General features: G+C 39.5%; 1 long non-coding RNA gene across 3 annotated transcripts in view; it reads left to right on the forward strand.

The window, feature by feature from the left end:
* The first annotated feature begins 202 nt into the window (after positions 1-202).
* Positions 203-21,195, forward strand: part of LOC103349399 (uncharacterized) — a 57,492-nt gene continuing 36,499 nt past the window's right edge. For all 3 annotated transcript variants that reach the window (XR_011379160.1, XR_011379159.1, XR_011379161.1), the window contains exons 1-2: positions 203-365; positions 7,415-7,574. This is a non-coding gene — a long non-coding RNA (uncharacterized lncRNA). The remainder of the gene's footprint in view (positions 366-7,414; positions 7,575-21,195) is intronic.

The raw sequence follows: 21,195 nt of genomic DNA on the forward strand, positions 1-21,195 counted from the left end.
ATCAGGCCATCAAGGAGAGAGGCGCCTATCTCTGAAGGGAGGAAGGAACCTCCACTGTGATACGGCCTTAACTAAATAAATTCAGAGTTGGTGAACTCAAGGGGCTTCCGTAGCCTAGACAGCTCATAGCAAGAGTCTCGGGTGATTGTTGACATCATAAATAAGACTGCCAATTGTTAAATCAACAATGGGAGTCACTGGGTTCATGCTCCCCACGCAGGATCTCTGTCCTTAATGTGTTTAACTATGAAACTCAAAAACAACACTACTAGTCGAACAATACCCTATACCTGGTTCGGTTGTCTGAGTGCAGCCTGTTGAAATCCTTGCTTAGTATATACTAAGTTGATCTTCAGTATATGAAGGTAATTGAAAATGAAACGTGATGAAGGGCGGGATGGGAGAGGGAGTGGGTGAGGGGAGGGCCACGGGAGGGAGGGAGGTTGTGGGGGGAAGCCACAACAATACAAAAGTTGCATTTTATATTCTACTTAAAACTATTGGTTGAACTCTGTAATTAATACACAATTACTCTTAGGTGTTTAATTAATGCTATAACTAGTACTCAAATAGTATTTCACACTTTGTGTTTCTGTGTGGGAGCAAAATGTGGAAATCTTTACTTAATATACGCTAAATTGATCTTCTGTATATAAAGATAATTGAAAATTAATCTTGATATGAAAGGGAAGGGGAGAGGGAGTGGGAGAGGGGAGCGTTGTGGGTGGGAGGGAAGTTACAGAGGGGAGGAAGCTATTGTAATCCATAAGCTGTACTTTGAAAATTTATGCTCATTAAATAAATAAAAAAAAGAAGTGTGGCAACTGAGACTTGAATCATTGTTCATATAGTATGTCTGCATCGCAGGCAGTGGCTTAACTTGTTGTTCCACAATGCTGGCGCCAGATAGCATTACTACACACTGATTTCAAGGATAAAGAAATGGATAAAGAAAATGTCATCTATGTGCATACATATATATGAGTACAAAGGAGCATTATTCATCCAGATAAAAGAAGGGAACCTTGTCATTTGCTATTACTCTTACATGGAACTGGTTGAGCTGCTTAGACATATAGAGTACTGTATTTCACTCAAATGTGGGATCTCTGAACTCTGTGAGAGGAAGCAAAGTTGCTGACAATCCTGATTAATAGGACAAACCCTGGCATCTTTAGGAAGAGCATCAAAGAGCAGAGTTTGGGTCCATGGGAAAAAGTCTGTGTGCACTTGCTTAAAAAGTAAGCAAAAGACATTTACTGCCCAAAGCATTTTTAAGTGACATAACCCCATTTGTAAAAATCATTTTTATATTATTTTCTAACTTCTCCACAATTATCATGCCTGGCTTTTATGATCTAAAACTGAAGCCCTTTAAAAAAAAGTACTCTAGTGTTAAGCTATCAGGGAAAATATTGAGGAAAATATACTGCTTAGAATTATTAATCATTTGAAGATATGCAATGGCCAACTTAAGATTTCTCTCAGTTAGGATGCAAGAAGTTATGAACAATGATAAATCACTCACTTGAATGTAATTGTAATACATAACTATTTTTTTCTTTTCTTTTTTTTTAAACTTTTATTTAATGAATATAAATTTCCAAAGTACAGCTTATGGATTACAATGGCTTTCCCCCCATAACATCCCTCCCACCCACAGCCCTCCCCTTTCCCACTCCCTCACCCCTTCCATTCACATCAAGATTCATTTTCATTTCTCTTTATAAACAGAAGATCAGTTTAGCATACATTAAGTAAAGATTTCAACAGTTTGCTCCCACACAGAAACATAAAGTGAAAAATACTGTTTGAGTACTAGTTATAGTATTAAATCTCAATGTAAAGCACACTAAGGACAAAGATCCTACATGAGGAGTAAGTGCACAGTGACTCCTGTTGTTGACTTAACAAATTAACACTCTTGTTTATGGCATCAGTAATCACCCTAGGCTCTTGTCATGAGCTGCCAAGGCTATGGAAGCCCCCTGAGTTCACTGACTCTGGTCATATTTAGACAAGGCCATGGTCAAAGTGGAAGTTCTCTCCTCCCTTCAGAGAAAGGTACCTCCTTCTTTGATGACCCGTTCTTTCCACTGGGATCTCACTCGCAGAGATCTTTCATTTATTTTTTTTCCCCCCAGAGTGTCTTGGCTTTCCATGCCTGAAATAGTCTCATGGGCTTTTCAGCCGGATCCACATGCCTTAAGGGCTGATTCTGAGGCCAGAGTGCTGTTAGGACATTTGCCATTCTATGGGTCTGCTGTGTATCTCACTTCCCATGTAGGATCATTCTCTCCCTTTTTTATTCTATCAGCTAGTATTTGCAGACACTATTCTTGTTTCTGTGATCCCTTTGGTTCTTAGTCCTATCATTATGATCAATTGTGAACAGAAATTGATCACTGGGACTAGTGAGATGGCATTGGTACATGCCACCTTGATGGGATTGAATTGGAATCCCGTGGTATGTTTCCAACTCTACCATTTGAGGTAAGTCAGCTTGAGCAAATACATAACTACTTATACCTTTATCATATGTGTACAAGTACTAGGGGAAGTAGTCTATAAAATAGTATTAAGTAATAGAAATATGAGAGCTAATATTGACAAACTCATAAATTATGTGCAATGAAAGATTGAATATTTAAGGACATAAGTTTTCTGAAAGTAATTGATATATATCTACACCACCATTTCAATATGCTATATTTAAATTTCACTTGGAAAAAAAGGTGATAATCATCAAAGTGATGTCAACATTTTTAAAAATTTTATTAGTATGGAGATTCTTTTTTTAAAATCACTTAAACATTACGTTGGTATAAATGAGTGACTAATAATTGAAAGATTGTTTTTGGCGTTAGATTTTCAGGAGAAATGTCATTTATTCTTCTAAGAATTTGCTTAACAAAACTACTTAGAAAATAATGTTTATACACCTTCAAGTATTTTTCATTAGTCTTTTTTTCGCTCTTCAAAGATTCAAGAATAGAGATAGGTGCACTAGAACTGATAACAATACAGAGTGTCAGTGCTACACTGAAATAAATTCAAGATGTAAAAAAAAAGGCATTCCATTGCCTGAAAGTGGGAAAAAATGCAAAATCCCACTGTAATTTACCTCATTCTATAAGAGCCAACTTACTCAGCAAGAAACAGGTTGAAATAGATATGGAAAACCATACAAAGAACATTGAACTAAAATCACACTAAAATAATTAGTTTAAGGATCAAAATATAGAATATCTTATCTGTGCAAAAGTGAAAGATATTAATGTCAGTAATCTATATCCCTGTGAAATGGGTTGACTTTTAAATGTCATCATGAATCTCTGTTAAATTTTAATTCATTTTCATATAATCAGATTTAGTTTTTTTTTTTTCCTGAAGCCTTTTGAATTGTACAGAGCCAGAGTTTTATTTCTGTGTTTGAGAGATGGTAGAGATAGAAGTAGACAACAAACTAAAATAGAGCTGGGGTCCCTGAAATCTAAATTACATATTCAAGTTCCACCAACACACACGTCTCTCATGTTGGAGGGCATATTCGGTTGCCTTTTCTTTGAAGATTAATGAGCATTTTCATGATCTAAATTTCAAGTATCCTGTTGTTGGCACCTGCCTATTTACCTCCTTGCTGCAGATATGCCTTTTAAAAACTTCTTATGCTCTCTCTTGCTCTTTTTCAAAAAAAAATGTTTTTCTTATTGTTTCTTCTATACTTCCTCTTGTTATGGGATGATCCATATTAGTTTTTCTTTTCTAATACTTCTGTCTTTCTCCAAAGTCTGATTCTTTTTCCTTCTCCAAACATAGTCATTAACTACTGGACTATTATTTATCTACCATCAATCAACAAGTTTAAGTACTTAAACTTGACTGCAACCATTGAGTACTCCAATCCCCCACTCCTCATTCTGCCTGTGTTAAATTATTCTGCTATATTTTAAGGTTTTATTGGGGAGGGGAATAGATTTCCTAATACTTAATCACCTGTTCTGAATAATAACCCACTAGATTTCCAGGACATGATAATGCCTGTTAACCATCAAATAGCCTTCGTTGGCACTATTCTCAATCCTTTTCCTCTCTGAAATTCCTATTATTCATCACCAGAGGTTTATCTCCCGCCATGTATCTAGTTAGTTAGAATGCTTTTCTATTTGCTTATGTTCCAGTTTAGCAGCCACCCACCTCTCTGTCTTCCTAACTAAAAACTTATCACCTCACTTATGATGTACAGTTTCCCCGTGTACTGGTTCGAATGGTTCAGTCCCAATTTTGCTCCAGTAGACACAGAATAAATAGCACGTGTGCTTTCTGTTTTCATTTTTGTGTTAGTGGGTTAGCAGCTCAAGGTCAAATGCCATCTAGATGTTTAATACTAACCCTGAGACAAGGACCCATCTTCAGATGATGGGTGCAACAGTGGTAAGAAAGACTTCAGTGATAATGGGAATGGGGTGTTTTTTACTACCATGAGTGGAATTTACTGACCAGGAAGTGTTCCCATGAATGTCACACCCCACATGTGACTTAAGTAGTCAATACATGAGTACCCTTTATTGTTAATAATGACAGGGTGGGGCCAGTGCTGTGGCATAATAGGTTAAGCCTCCGCTTGTGGTGACAGCATCCTATATGGATGCTGGTTTGTGTCCCAGCTGCTCCTTTTCCAATCCAGGTCTCTGTTTATGGCCTGGAAAAGCAGTGCAAGATGGCCCAAGGGCTTCAGCCCCAGCACCCATGTGGAAGACCCAGAAGAAGCTCCTGGCTTATGGCTTCAGACTGGCTCAGCTCTGGCCATTGCAGCCATTAGGGAAGTGAACCAGTCAACGCAAGACCTCTCTCTGTCTCCTTCTCTCTGTCTGTAACTCTGCCTCTCAAATAAACAAGTACATCTTAAAAAAATAATGACAGGACATTAACAGATGCTGCGCATTTATGCTCTCCTCTCATTATTTAAATCATACACAACCTTGAAATCCTAGATGAGCTTCAAATGCAAATACACTGATGTTACTAACAACCCAGCCCACGGAGAGATTCAATTGCCCTTTTATGGTTCCATAGCTCTCCTTACAATACATTTTTATACCTACTTATATTTTCAGTGCTCTTCAGTTTTTCCGACAACTTTTCTATATTCTGTTTTTAAGAAGCATTTTTTGAAATATTTTATCTTCTGTTACCCCCAGCATGGTACTAAGCACCCCTAAAGAATTTTCTATATATTCCATGATATTGCTGTAGATTTCTGCTACTCATACAAATAAATGCCTGGCAAATATTATAGCGAAATCTTAATATTTTAAAATGTAGTGGATGTGTCTAACAGAATAGAGAAGAAAATGGAAATCACTCCCACTCTGCACAGCTTTCACCATTAAAGTATTTATCAATCACTTAGATGATAGCATCTGTCTTTTCCTCTTGCACTAATGCATTGCACAGTACCTAGGTGCCCCAGAATGTCAATGTGCCTTTCTGAAATACTAAATTATCCACAGGGGCTGACTCAGAAGTCTTAAAACTTGAGAATCTTAAAAAGTGTAATTGAACGTAGACATGGAAGTTTAAGCCATCTCTTGGAGAAACGTTTATGTAGACCTATAATAGATGGCATTAGTAGCATTTAACTTATCCTAGACTAAAAATGCAAAAAAAAAAAATCCCAGTCTAATTTTCTTCCTTAATTGCTCAGTACTCAAATCCCCAATGGATTCCTTCATAATAATGCAATTTACATTTTTTCGATTTTAATTGATTTTAGTATTGCAAACATCTTAGCTGGTTCATTGCTCCCTATGGCATTAGAAAGGTATACCTCAATGAGAGCTGTTCTATATTAAATCAGTATATCAATACACCTTGCATTAAGAAGCAAGGGCCTTAGAGAATCTACGAATCAAAGAGAAAAGAAAAATGGTTGCTGAACTCCAGCTTTCCCAAAACAAGCGCATTAGTGGAAAAACATCATAAAAGTTTCCTTTGTGCTGAGGGAAACATAAACAAAAGTGCACAGCATGGTAAATATCTGCCTGCCCCATATTGATAGAAAGCATTAAAATGTTATCTCTGGGGCAGGAAATTCAAATGGCACATCAAAGTAACGTGTAAGACATGTGAATAAAAAAGACAATGACCTTGTTTATGACCGTCATTTCCTCCATAAGTGAGGAACATAAATGTAGCCCCTGCCTTTCTCACAGGGATACAAATAATCCCAGTTTATGACCTGCTTACACTCGAAATTTGTTCGTGGAAATCATTGATTGTATGTTAATATGCATATCAGAAATACTTCCCAGTGAACAAGATCCTCAAGACAGATTTTTTTCCTCAATAAAGTAAAATACTGGTTATATTACACTATCTTTTCTATCATTGTTTTACTGAAAGAAAATGAAGAAAAAAGGGAAGAAAAAAAGGAAGGAAGGGAGGGAGGAAGAGATACGAATGGAGGACGGAAGGAAAATACTTTTTACACAATACAGCCCCAATAATCTCTTCTACCTGTTGTGACTGTGATAATGGTCATAATACTGATATCAAACACTTATTTTCAGTGAATAATACTTCCTGTGCTTTTTTCCTCACAAGATCGACCTGTGCTGATATTATTTGCATTCAAGAGAAAATGAAAGTATGAATTAATAGCACGTGTCTGTCTCTAGCATCATACCATTTTACCTGGCTCTCCTGTTGTGAGTGGGGAGTGATCTCTCTCCATAGGGTTGAACCTCTGGATAGAAAATAAGATTCGGGAGGCATTGGGGAAATACATCGTGGAAGAGAAGCATCCCTATGTTGTTTAATGATGATGTTACATGAGTGTAGCATAGACTAGGCAGAGTCGTGCTGTGAGCATAATCTCGCCAAAGCATTAACATTAACACAAGTGTCTCCCAAAACTGTGAGCCTATGAAGTGAGAGAAAGGCTGATTTCTGCTGCTAACACTAAGCAGAAAGCCTACAGAGAACCACTGAAAGGGAGGTATGGTGATGAATAGCTCTGTATTAGAGGAAAAGTGACTGATATCGGATGTTGGTGGTGACAGTGTTTCCAAAAGCTGAATGAAAAAGGTAACGTATGGCTATAATTCCAAGCATTATAGACCATTTTTACTGAGACTGTGAAGGCATTGATTTGTTAGAACTTATTTAAAGTTTTAAACATAGCATAGCCGTCTACATATAGTGTATTGCACAATGATGATACCACCATAAGGAAGGAAAATCCTGGTCACTGTGATCTCAGGGAACATATATTAGAGTTTGTCTCAAAAAATATATCCCTCTCCTTTTCAGTTACATCTGAAAGTTGCTCATTTAGGATTTTACATAACATATAAATCAGGAAACACCTCACTTTTGATGATTAAAGTTGTTATTAATTTCGAATCTGTAGATGAGGGCGTGTTTCATCAGAAGAATAATCATGAAGCCTGAAGCCTGGAAAGAAAGAATATGGCAGTCGTAAGCAGGTGGATTCGTCACTGAAACAGCTAAGCTGATTTGTGTTATTTGTGCTTGGACTTCTTATGATGAAAACTCCTGGAAATAGTACAGTATGTTCTATGATTTTCACAAACTAAAAGATCTGTTAGGGTTGTTATTCAATAAGTTACATTTTTAGCTTGCTGACAGCAAAACCATAATTTAGAACTAATTATCAGGGATTATGTATGTTGTGATCTTTCACTGTAAACCCATAGTGAACATTTCTTCATTTGCACCTGAGACATCCTCATACTAATTATGAACATATAATGGTTACATATAAAACCTAACAAAATAAAACTTAGAATTGTTCAAGGGCCTGTATATATAATATATACATATACATATGAAATATATAAACCTATACATATATAAAATTGACTAGTTTATTTGTTCCTATTGACTTTCTACTCAAATCCTAAGAATATAAACAGTTCAATTGACTAACTATGCTCTGGTTATAAGCATTTAGAAGGTAGATTTTATTACTTATTTCACTGAGTTGAAAAAATATACAGATAATCCAATTATCCTTATAACATTTTTTAAAAAGATTTATTTATTTATTTATTTATTTGAATGTCAGAGTTACACAGAGAAAGGAAAGGCAGAGAGAGAGGTCTTCCATCCACTGGTTCACTCCCCGACTGGCCACAATGGACGGAGCTTCGCCAATCCGAAGTTAGGAGCCAGGAGCTTCCTCCAGATCTCCCACATAGGTGCAGGGGCCCAAGGACTTGACCATCTTCTACTGCTTTCCCAGGCCATAGCAGAGAGCTGGATAGGAAGTAAAGCAGCCAAGTCTCAAACCGGCGCCCATATGGGATGCTGGTGCTTCTGGCCAAGGCATTAACCTACGGCGTCACAGTGCCAGCCCCCCTTATAGCATTTTTCTGCAGTAGGAATTTTTTAAAAGTCTAAAATGAATAAAACTTGCTTTGCAAGTTAGAAGACCTGTGGAAGTTAGGTCCTATAGGAATCTTCTGCATAAGATGTAGAGATCAAAGTTCAGCTTACGTAGCTCAGCAATATTGCCATCACTGATTTATTTTTAACTTTTGTTCAATAAATATAAATTTCCAAAGTACAGCTTTTGGATTAAAGTGGCTTTTCCCCCCCAATAACCTCCCTCCCACCCTCAGCCATCCCATCTCCCACTCCCTCTCCCATCCCATTCACATCAAGATTCATTTTCAATTATCTTTATATACAGAAGATCAATTTAGTATATATTAAGTAAAGATTTCAACAGTTTACACCCACACAGAAACACAAAGTATAAAGTACTGTTTGGTTACTATTTATACCATTGATTCACATAGCACAGCACATTAAGAACAGAGATTCTACATGGGGAGTAAGTGCACAGTGACTCCTGTTGTTGACTTAACAAATCGACTCTCTTGTTTATGGCGACAGTAATCACCCGAGGCTCTTGTCATGAGTTGCCAAGGCTATGGAAGCCTTTTGAGTTCGCCAACTCTGATCTTATTTAGAAAAGGCTTAATCAAAGTGGAAGTTCTCTCCTCCCTTCAGAGAAAGGTACCTCCTTATTTCATGGCCCATTCTTTCTGCTGGGATCTCACTAACAGAGATCTTTCATTTAGGTCATTTTTGTTGCCACAGTGCCTTGGTTTTCCATGCCTGAAATACTCTCAGGGGTTTTTAGCCAGATCCAAATGCCTTAAGGGCTGATTCTGAGGCCAGAGTGCTGTTTAGGACATCTGCCATTCTATGAGTCTGCTGGCTATCACTGATTTAAACCCAGGGAAGTTGTTCTATTGATAATGAAGCATATGGCCAATGAATGAGCAGACAAGAAGTCAATTATCAAAGAATTTTATCATAAAAAGCAAAGAGACAGAAATTTCTCTGCCTGGTAGACCAGAAGATATCTCCATAAAGAAGAACTCAGTCTGCATTCAGACTGGGGTTTCTATGGACATGAGTGCAAGCCTCCAATTTCTTCTTCCCTCCACCCTCTTCTGGAGAAATGTGGGTGCGGGAGTTTCAGATGTGGAATTCCCCTAAACAATCTCCTGTAGACAATACTGGCCAGCCGAGTTCTTATCTATTGGAGAAGCAAATGACTCCTTCAGTCCTTCGGCCCAGTGATTATGACCTGGTTGGATCAGCTGTATTGCTCCCTCAGTTCAGTGAATCCTTTTGGATAAAGGACTGGCAAGGCCACCTTGGGGTATGGGAAACATACAGGAGGCTGGGTCCTAGATTCAGGACTTGTTTCCTTGTTCCATTGCACATAAATTTATTTTCCTTAAAACTCCTCATTTTCTTCAGCCCCTCTTACACACATGGGCTACCTAGCTGTGCCTTAAAACTCCACCCACTCAAGAGAAGTAGCCCATAATCTAATGGGGGGTACATGGAGGTAGATCTCAATTTCTGTATCTTCTCCAAGCTGACATATGGGTACAGAGATGTTCTGTGATTATTCTTCTCTTGCAATCTGTCCTATGATGGTCGAAGGTGGCCATGGAAAAGATTGTCTTGTGTGGTTCAGAGAACTGGTCACAACACCTGGTGGGATAGGCTGGAAGTCCTGCCTTACAGCCATCTGGAATAGGACTGCTTTTATTCTGTTAGAGGCAAAATGAATGAAGGCACTAAAGACACATGGTCTAAAGAGAGGCGGTGAGGATATGAACTCTAGAGCCAAGGAGGGACAACAGCCAGAATTTCCATGGCCAGATATTAGGCCAGAATTTTCAGTCTTGTTCAGCCTGGTCCTGAATTTGTCCAGCCTTCTCCAAGAGTGTGTGAACATGGATTTGTACCTGTCTTGTTTGACCAAAAAACATTTTTGATGTATGGCATAGATACTTCCTTGAGCAGCGGTTTGTGTGTTTAACTGACTGCCTGTTTTGAAGGACTGGGTTTAGCTACCCTAGCACAGCGGACCTGGTATTTTCCTAGGCCAATTTTTGTTTCCCAGGGATAAGGATGAAGGCTAAATGTTTTTACTTCCTGACAGACCAGTGTGTTTGGTTTTGCTTACACATCCTGTAGCTTTGTTCTGCTAGGAAGTTAACAGTGTTAATCTAATGCCTAAAATTGGAATATCAGGTGGGGGAACAGATAAGCAAACAATCTACAGAGTATATCATTTTTTTTCTCCCCTCTCAAAAGATAGATTAATTATTTCCATGAGGGCCTGCCCAAGTAGGTACAACACTGTCTATAAATCCTTGTGGTCACATTGTCCAGATAAGCTGTTCCTTTATGCCCTCTTTGTTAAAGGATTTTAAAGGCAAACAGAAACTTCAGGAGGGGCTTGATGATACGTAGGTAAGAATTAAAGGCTGGCCAGGTATATGTGAGGTCAGACCCATCTATCGCTACCTGGGGTACTGGGGTACCCGCTTACAAAGAAGTTTTGAATTTCCTTAGAAAATATACTCCACTGACTCCCGTTACCTGGCTGATCTTGGAAGAGAACTGGCCTGAATATAGAAGGTTAATATAGAATGGGTGGCATCTCTAAAAAAAAATCTACAGTTCTAAGCCCACTGACCCTAAGTAATCCTCTCAATGGTTACTTTGGAAGCTGGGCAGGGCAAAGGCCTTTTTCAACTGAAGAACAGCCAATAGGATATGCAGGTCTGAACCTGGGTTCCTTCCACCCCAGGGCAGTGCTGTTTCCAATGGTCCAGCTCTTGGCAGAGCTGACAGGGCTCTGTAGAAACTGGCTTCTGTCATGACAGCTATTTGTCCAATTGCCTGACTTCCCGCATCAAAAGTAGGTGCTATTTGGCTATGGACTGGCCTTGTTAGGTCTTCTTGAAGGAAGAACAGTTTGTAAATCAGCTATTAATTGACCTGCCACCTGTTCTTATATTGCTCTTGTAGCCCAATTCACTTCTCTTCCTCTTGGTCTCTGTTAAATTGGACTATTGAAGCAACCTTTAGGATTTAAGCCAAGGGGGTGTTCAGGCTCATCCCTAATCTTTAGTAGACATCTATAGTCACAGGCATACTTTTATGGTATTTTTTTTTAATTCTATGAGATGCCCATAAGGAGAACTATGTCCTTCTAAGACCAAACATGATGACTACTATATACTACGTGCCTATAAATTTTGAGGTCATGAGTAAAACATTATTTCTTTCTTAGTTTTGTTTTAAAAGGAGAGTTCTGCCCACTTATTGTGGCTACAAGAGAATAAATCTAGCTGTAAAATAATCAGAGTTTAACTCTAATTTTTTTGGCTGTGCTCTTTGGTCTTTTGAATGTGTCCAGGCATTAATGCAGAAAAAGGCTAGGGATCAAACTGTACAGTCTACTGGATAGTCCTTCAGAATAGAGTCAGTTTCCCTTCTAGAAGAGAATAGAGGGGGAAAGAGGCAGCATGTCAGGCCTCATTGACTGCATAGCCCATCTTCATGGGCTTTCAGACTTCACTGGTGCTCACCAAATAACCATACTTACTGGGCCTTTGGACTTAACCAGTGTTCATTGTGTAGCCAGTGGGCTATGTGCCTGGGTTGGTGAACTTAACTAATATCCATGTAACACTTACTAGAGGTTTTGGGGTTCACAGGTCCCTGCTATCTAGTATGTAGGTCTCTTTTGAAACTTTCATTTCTTTTTTGCTGTATCTCCATTTGATCCACATTTTGACCTGGCAATGCCTGGCTATTTTCTGCCCTTTTATTTTTTCTTCTTCTTTGGCTGGTTACTGACCCTGGAACATAAAACATCAAACATTTATATAAGTACAGTGTAAATCTGACAACATTTTATTTAACTCAACGATGTATTTTACACAATGTAAATGAATTTTTAAAATATGAAAATAAGATCTTAGACCCTTACAAGAGTAATCCATTTAACCTAAATATTTAACTGAAGCCATGGAGCAGAACTAATGAAAGTTACAGTAATCACACATTTTTTTAAACAGGCAGATATTGCTAAATCCTTTAAGACTCAGTTTTCCCAAACAATCAAAACCCAGTGACAACAGAAAAACATTTGATATCTTCCCTTAAGATGCATAAAATTCTCCTTATTTAGATTGGTTATAAAAACATAAACACTTTGATTAGAAGATTTAACACATGACACAAGCATAGGAACCCATTACTTATTTTTTTATTTTTATTTTTTGACAGGCAGAGTGGATAGTGAGAGAGAGAGACAGAGAGAAAGGTCTTCCTTTGCCGTTGGTTCACCCCCCAAGTGGCCGCTACCACTGGCCAATCTGAAGCCAGGAGCCAGGTGCTTCCTCCTGGTCTCCCATGGGGTGCAGGGCCCAAGCACCTGGGCCATCCTCCACTGCCTTCCCGGGCCACAGCAGAGAGCTGGCCTGGAAGAGGGGCAACCGGGACAGAATCCTGCGCCCCGACCGGGACTAGAACCGGGTGTGCCGGCGCCACTAGGTGGAGGATTAGCTTATTGAGCCGCGGTGCTGGCTGCCCATTACTTATTACAGTTAAATATATACTGGAAAAAAGAGGTAGAGAATCATAATCCTGCTGTCTGAACTTCATCAGACTTTTACAAATTTCACATAGTTTCTAAGACATCTACATCAATAACATTTTTATATTAGCATAAATTAAAGCCATACTTTCAATTTAATCCATATACTCTAATTAGTTATTATCTCCACAAGATAATGCTTTGACATTTCTAGCAGCCCAACTGGAAATATTAAGGTCTGAGGAATTTATAGCTTTGATTTTTAGGAAGTCTGTCAATGATGCCAAGAGGGCTAAAATATTTGGCCAAAATGATTCCTCAACATTTTGAAATAATATCAATACATTTAGTCAGAGTGATTCAACCAGTTATATGTATTATTTGTTCATTGTTATAAAGTGATCATACAAATATTTCAAAATGATTACATATCCAAAGACAACTCTAAGCCTTTTAAAACTAAAGTCTTTCCCAACAATTAGAACTTAAGAAATACAGTAGAGAACACAAGAGATTATTAGCTCAATAGAATAGAAAATCTGTATCTCTTTGGTAGGTTACCAAAATGGAAAATGAAAACCTTGGGTTAGCACATGAAATTATTGCAGGTGAAACAACAGTGGAGATAGATGACCTTGGTCCTTTATCTCACGTGGAAGAAGAATTTCCACATGGACAAGGCAGAGAGAGAGAAAAGCAAGATTTATTTACACCAAAAAATCTACTGCTGCAATGATTAGAAAGGTGGTTTCAAGAGAGGAAGACATGAAGAACTGAGAGGGTCCAAGTCTTTTATGCACACTTTTGGTGTAAAAAACAAAACAAAACAAAGTAAAAAACAAAACAGCAGCTAGCAATCTGTTAGAGGGATGGAACAAATTCATCAAAAGGCTGCATTTTTCATATTGTCTGCCCTGTCTGGGTGGCTCAAGATAAGTAAAAGTCACCAGAAGGGCCAGTGCCGTGGTGTAGTAGGTAAGGACACTGCCTGCAGTGCCGGCATCCCATATGAGCACTGGTTCAATGCCCAGCTGCTCCAGTTCCAAAGCAGCTCTCTGCTATGGCCTGGGCAAGCAATAGAAGATGGCCCACGTGCTTGGGCCCCTGCACCTGCATGGGAAGACCCAGCAGGAAGCTTCTGGCTGCTGGCTTTGGATCAGTGCAGCTCTGGTGATTGTGGTCAACTGGGGAGTGAACCAGCAGATATAAGACCTCTCTCTCTCTCTTTACCTCTCATTCTCTCTGTGTGCAACTCTGGCTTTCAAATAAATAAATAAATCTAAAAAAACAGAATGATGGGATTGGTGCCAGTTTTGTTTTCACAGTAAACTGAGAAGTCAAAAGTGTGGAATCCCTAAGTCTTCACCATTCCCATGGAGGCTCCAAGTAGTGGGATAGACACCTTTGTCTTGTTAAAGGCACCTTCTGGGGAGAAACAGACCGTGGGAATCTCGGGTTAGCCACTTTCATCTTGCTAAAGGTAACTTCTGGGTGACACAAGCATTTTGTACCCTCTTAGAGGGAGTCCCCCTTTCCTCATGCCAACTAGGAGCAGCCTAACTGCCTATTAGCCTGTCTGTCACCAAATCATCTCGTAATGAAGAACAGTACAATAGAGTCAGAACCAGAAATCAATTTCCAGGAGCTGCTTTGTCATATATGAACAATTTATGAAAACCTACCTGTTAACAAACCCAAATTGTCTTTTTTTCATAAAATTTAAAATGCTTAGAGTGCTTGAGCTTGCACATGGGGACATTTATCTCACTTACTTTTACCCAATCGAGACTTTAGTGATTACATCCATATGACTTAAGACACTGAAATATTATATCTTTATGTAAATGACTCTTAAAGTCAAAATTGTTATATAGATAGAAAAATCATACTCCTTTTTTTTATAAAGGAACTCTAGCTGGAAAATAGTAACATAAGCCATAACTATTAAGCAGCCATTTTTAATTTAATCTAGGGAGTACTGAGACCAAGCAATGTGGTTGTGAAGCACCATCTTTCTTTTATGGATTTAAACTACAATTTTTTAATTTTGCAAAATACACTCTAAAGGTTATAAAGATACTCTGAACACCCATTGTTATTTTGGCCAGATCTGCTTCATCTAATTACAGAACAAGTTTGGCAAGTTTTGAAGCAATCTTTTCAGGCAGTGATCTTCCTCAATCCTAAAGGGAGAAATCTCTTTAAACTCAATGCCCAGTTATGGCTGAACTAAATTAGCACAAGAGCCATTACCCTGTCATTTTCATGCATGAGATTGTTATTTATCAAATATGTCCCTTTAGATTTCAAGTTGATTTTGAGCCTAGGTTGGTTGTTTTTTTTCCCAAAAAAAATACTTTCATTCAATACCTGGTCAACAGCCAACTGATTGAGGCTGTCTCAGTGACAGGCACGTCTTCAGAGAGCTGCAAGACAGTCCTCAAGAGTGACTGTGGGCCAAGTGGCTGGTGTGCCATGGACAAGTTGCCCCGGGAAGTTGTTAATTAGCATCCAGATTTTAGAGAAGGGTCAAGGGACATTCAGAGGTAATGTCACTGCCCTGGGATGAGAGAGAACAGATTTCTCTCCCCCTCACCCCAGGCAAAAGGGTAGAGCCAACAAACTGCAAAGCCAATTTGAAAGAAAAGAAAAAAAAAATGGCCACCGAAGTTTTAAGCATAGCATTAGTTTGGTGCCACTTTCACAACCTGATAGTGGATTTTTAGTTTATAAAAAAGATGATGCCAACTCCATGCCACATTTGAATCTCATAATTTGGGAGTTCCAGGGATCTAGCTAGAAATTCCAAGGTCTGAGATTCAAGCTACCGTTAAGACAGTGATTTTTTGGTGGGGGATATTTGAATGTGGAATTCCCCTAAACAACCCCCTGTGGACAATACTGGCCAGCAGAGTTCTTATCTATTAGAGAAGCAAATGATTCCTTTAGCCCAGTGATTATGACCTGGTTGGACCAGCTGTATTGCTCCTTCAATTCAGTGAATCCCTTTGGATAAAGGTCTGGCAAGGCCACCTTGGGCTAGGGGAGACAGACAAGAAACTGGGTCCTAGATTCAGGACTTGTTCCCTGTTTCATTGAACATAAATTTATTTTCCTTAAAACTCCTCATTTTTTTTTTTTTGGACAGGCAGAGTGGACAGTGAGAGAGAGAGACAGAGAGAAAGGTCTTCCTTTTGCCGTTGGTTCACCCTCCAATGGCCGCCACGGCTGGCGCGCTGCAGCTGGCGCACCGCACTGATCCGATGGCAGGAGCCAGGTACTTATCCTGGTCTCCCATGGGGGTGCAGGGCCCAAGGACTTGGGCCATACTCCACTGCACTCCCTGGCCACAGTCGAGAGCTGGTCTGGAAGAGGGGCAACCGGGACAGAATCCTGCGCCCCGACCGGGACTAGAACCCGGTGTGCCGGCGCGCAAGGTGGATGATTAGCCTAGTGAGCCACGGCACCGGCCACTCCTCATTTTCTTTAGCCCCTCTTAAACATGTAGAATAATATCTACCTTAGCTGCCTTGACACTCTCACAGGAAGATCCATAGATGGTTAGTTTTCCTTACTTTAACCAAATAAACCGAGTGTTCTTTTATACCTAATGTCTATGTGTAACCCAAGTAAAATTAACAAGAATATTTTACTTCTCCTAGCAATTTCTGTAAGAAGCAAATAAGAATGCAAGTATAAGACTTAAACCATTTCTTTAAGTTCTATAATTATATAATTTGACTGATATAGCCAAGTATCACTTAAAATCTATTACTACAGTCATACACATTACAGTCTTTTTAAAAGATTCATTTAATTTTCTGAAAGGCAGAGTGACAGAGAGGGGAGTGAGGGAAAACAAAGAGATCGTCCACCTGCTGCTTCACTACCCAAATGGCCACAATGGTAGGGCCAGAAGACTGGAACTCCATCCAGGTCTCCTACGTGGGTGGCAGGCTCCCAATACTTGGGTTTTCCCAGGTGCATTATGAGAGTTGGATTGGAAGTGTAGCAACTGGGATGCCAGCACTACAAGAAGAGGCTTAATCCAGTGCACCTCAGTGTCAACCCCTATGTTAGTCTTAACCTCTGGCTTTCTAGGACAGTAAGGAGAAGAGGTACAGATTGGTGCATCCTCACACAGGGCACCAAATGTAAGAAAAAGGAGTGCAGATTGGTGTGTCCTCACAGTAGGCGCCAAATGTCAGAAAAAAGCACAGAACAGGGAGGAGACAGGGTATGAACTCATAGCCAGACGGAGTTTATTCTAGGAAAATAAACTCTCAGAGGTCGACCAACTGCCGGTGTACACACAGCAGGCTGAGCCGTTTTATATCCTAGTGCTCTAGGGGTCGGGGTGGGGGGGTCGTAGGTGGAGATGCGCTTCTCCATACTTGTTCTTCAAGTTTGGTCCACTGGCTTCCAAACCAAACCTGGGAAAGAATGAAAGGAGTGGGGTGGGGAACAATATAGGATGTGAGACGAATGCGGTTTCTTGAAAGAAGGCAGGGGTAACAGGAACCTAGAATGACTGAGGCTTATGTGTTTGTGCCATCAGTCCTGACTCTGAGCACGGATCAGGAGGTGGGGCTCTGGTTTCTTTCTGGGTACTTCCTGCTGCTACAGGGCATAGGCGTGGGATGAGGATCTATACTTGGGATTGTTTTGATTGAAGAAGAGCAGTATTGTGTTGTTCTTGAGTGATTACTTGGAGTATAGCAGTCAAAGGAGGATTTTTGAAATATGTTAATTATACATGCTAGGAAAAGGAGTGTGGTGATCCTGAGAATAAAAGGAGGTATTAAAACTTGGTGGAAAATATGGCCAAAATGAGAACAAAGAGGGAAATAGGAAAGCAAGAGTCCTGTCCGTACGCCTCGTCGCCAAAGAGAAAGACGTTCCAGTTTTGTTTAGCATGTACCTGCTGATAAGGCGCTGTGGGACAGAATTAGTCTGGCCTGCTTCTAGTCCTGGGCTCCCTCAGTTCCTCTGTCTGCTTATGGAAACCCTGACTGCTGTCAGGGCTTTGGGCAAGGACTGAAGCTGACTTTTCAAGCTGAGGAGGGGTAAAGTAGGGACCCATGGTCAAGACAGGGTTCCAGCAGAACGTGGCCTCTCGAGGGGGCTGTAGCACTAGCTCACAGAAACTGTCTCCATTCTAGGTTTCATGTGCATGACTATCTAGAATTTTACTACCTGGACCAAATCAATCCAACAAGCAGATTAAATATACAGGGTCTTAAAAAAATAAAAAAGGACAGACCATTATTAAAGGAACCTAGAAAAGGTGCTATCTAAACCAGGAGGAAGTTCCCCATAGGAGGTGCTTGGCGGGGGCGGTGTTGAAGTCAGAACATAAGCCTCTAGCTGCTTGCCCAAAAGGGAGATAAAATTGGAATTTATCCCTTGTCCCTGAATCTCAGTTTGGTCTCACACCCTATTATCTTTATACTCCCCACCCCCCACCCCTGCATTCTTCCCCAGGTTCAGAAGGGGTGGGGCACAAACTTGAAAGACATGTATGGAGGAATTCACCACTGCCTATTTTCCCCTACCCCCACCTCCACCCCCATTCCTAGCCCACCTAAGATATTTAAAAAAAAAAAAAAAAAAGCCCCTGAGGTCTGGGCCTTCTGCCAAGTGTTCAATCAGTGTGCACACTGGCAGTTGGTCACCCACCTCTGCAGATTTATTTTCTCTGAATAAATTTGGTCTGGCTGCAAATTCGTACCCTGCCTCCTCTTTGTTAATGTCCCTTTTTCATTTCAGTGACTGTTCTACTACTACTTCTTGGAGTGGGTCTTACAGGATAGGGAAAAGAGAATAAATAATTTTTTCCTTCCTTCCTGTTTCTTACCTTCTGCCCTTCCCTTTCCCTTCCTGCTTCCTTTTAAATTCCTTTTTCAGCATTTTCGCTCCTGTAGAATAAATTAGGTACCAGGAATTTCTTTGATTAGCAGATATATGCCTAAACCTTTAAATGTTAACTATTTCCAGCCAGAAATTAAACTATATATTAGTTTTGGTTTTCCAAGAATTGTGCATTCAGGGAATTTCTTTTAATTTTACTTAGCCTCTCATCACCTCTTTCAACTGCATATTTAATTTTAAAATAATTTAAATCCCATTGCAGCGTCAATAGGGTCATTCAACTTAGAACACCCCAGAATAGTTGTTCACCACCCTTCTCACCACAAGCTCTGATTAAAGAGGATAACCAATTTTGTTAAGTGCTGATTTTCATGCTAGATCATTACAGATGCTAATATTATTTGTATCATTTTTTTCGCAATTGAGGAAAAACATTAACCTGATTTGATCTATGTTTGATTTGTAATATAATCTGTTCACCAAATCATATACTATTATTTATGGAAACATATTTTAAGATCATTTTGCCAACAATTTCCATGTGATATACAAGTAAAGAGAAGTTTCTCCACTCGACTTTCTCTTACATAGCACAATGCATGTGAAGATTTTTCCAAGCTTGTTCAGAGTATGCGGTGATAATGCTAACTGCTTGACTTTGGTTCATGAGAGGATGGTGCTTGGTGGAGAAGAAACTGCTGAGAAACATGTTAGTATTGGATGTTCATATCATCAGTTCTGTTTTATACTCCACTTTTTTTATTTTTTATTTTTTTGTGCACTATTTATTTTTTTTAACTTTTATTCAGTAAATATAAATTTCCAAAGTACAGCCTATGGATTACAATGGCTTTCCCCCCATACCTTCATTCCCACTCGCACCCCTCCCATCTCCCGCTCCCTCTCCCCTTCCATTCACATCAAGATTCATTTTCAATTATCTTAATATACAGAAGACTGATTTAGTATATATTAAGTAAAGATTTCATCAGTTTGCACCCACACAGAAACACAAAGTGTAAAATACTGTTTATATAGGAGTGGGGATAAGAGAGGGAGGAGATGTACAATTTGGGACATGCTCAATTGGACTTGCCCCAAATGGTGGAGTTAGAAATGTGCCAGGGGATTCCAATACAATCCCATCAAGGTGGCATGTACCAATGCCATCTCACTAGTCCAAGTGATCAATTTCAGTTCACAATTGATCACACTGATAGGTCTAAGAGTCAAAGGGATCACACAAACATGACTAGTGTCTGCTTATACTAACTGATAGAATAAAAAAGGGAGAGAATGATCCAACATGGGAAGTGAGATACACAGCAGACCCATAGAATGGCAGATGTCCTAAATAGCACATTCTGGCCTCAGAATCAGCCCTTAAGGCATTTGGATGTGGCTGAAGAGCCCATGAAAGTATTTTAAGCATGGAAAGCCAAGACACCCTGGCAAAAAAAAATACAAAAAAAAAAAAAAAACCAACTAAATGGAAGATCTCTGCGAGTGAGATCCCACTGGAAAGAACAAAGAACAGGGCCATCAAAGAAGGAGGTACCTTTCTCTGAAGGGAGGAGAGAACTTCCATTTTGACTATGACCCTGTCAGAATAAGATCGAAGTCAGCAAACCCAAAAGGCTTCCATAGCCTTGGCAACTCATGACTAGAGCCTAGGGAGATTACTGATGCCATAAACAAGTGTGTCAAATTGTTAAGTCAACAACAGGAGTCACTGTGTACTTACTCCTCATGTGGGATCTGTCCTTAATGTGTTGTCCAATGTGAAGTAATGCTATAACTAGTACTGAAACAGTATTTTATACTCTACATTTTAAAATGACAAACTGCTATGAAAGGACTTGATGAACACCTAATAAAAACACACTGTATATCTGGTTGTTTCAGATTGAGAAACGAGTAATTCATGACTCTCATCTAAAAGAAAAAAAAATTCTCCATATTATATGCTCATTACTATGTTGAGAAATATTTCAGATACAGAACACACACACCAACCCCAAAGAGCTTTTCTCCTTTCTGAACTGCATTGTCTCGTACTTACTGCAAGCTTCCCTCCAAAATGCCCCATTTCATTGCACAATGGCAAGTGTTTCATGGCATATATCTCTGCAATGATTCAGAGACAAAAGAAGCCATCCTTTTCCTCTCTGTGTATTTTTTTCAGGCCCAGGGGTTGCACTCTGCGGATGGGTGATACTTTTCTTTCCCTCTCTTCATAACAATGGTAACAGGCTTACCTTTTGTACCCTTAGTCAAATCAATCCATAAAGCCAAACAATACTCATTGAAAACAGAATGGCACATTTGGTTCCACTGCTCCCTTCTTTAAAATATTTATTTATTTATTTGAAAGG

The sequence above is a fragment of the Oryctolagus cuniculus genome, chromosome 10 (assembly GCF_964237555.1).
Source record: "Oryctolagus cuniculus chromosome 10, mOryCun1.1, whole genome shotgun sequence".
Lineage (NCBI taxonomy): Eukaryota > Metazoa > Chordata > Mammalia > Lagomorpha > Leporidae > Oryctolagus > Oryctolagus cuniculus.